The sequence below is a fragment of the Herpailurus yagouaroundi genome, unplaced genomic scaffold (genome assembly GCF_014898765.1).
Source record: "Herpailurus yagouaroundi ecotype Mexico unplaced genomic scaffold, PumYag 199, whole genome shotgun sequence".
Classification (NCBI taxonomy): Eukaryota; Metazoa; Chordata; class Mammalia; order Carnivora; family Felidae; genus Herpailurus; species Herpailurus yagouaroundi.
The window spans coordinates 11,789,445-11,789,753 of record NW_024412430.1 but is presented as its reverse complement, the minus strand read 5'-3'; positions in this window follow the sequence as shown (position 1 = coordinate 11,789,753).

The window sequence follows — 309 nt, the reverse complement described above, 5'->3', positions numbered from 1 at the left end:
CACCTTTGTAAGTTACAGTCAAGATTTAAATCCAAGCTTTCTGACTTCAGAGCCCAAGTTCTTTTTAAATATTTTAATGTTTATTATTTTTGAGAGAGGGAGAGAGACAGAGCGTGAGTTGGGGGAAGGGCAGAGAGAGAGGGAGACAGAATCGGAAGGAGGCTCCAGGCTCTGAGCTGTTGGCCCAGAGCCCGACGCAGGGCTTGAACTCACAGACTGTGAGATCATGTCGTGGGCCGAAGTCGGACGCTCAACCGACTGAGCGATCCAGGTGCCTCTAGAGCCCAAGTTCTTTTTTTTTTTTTTTTT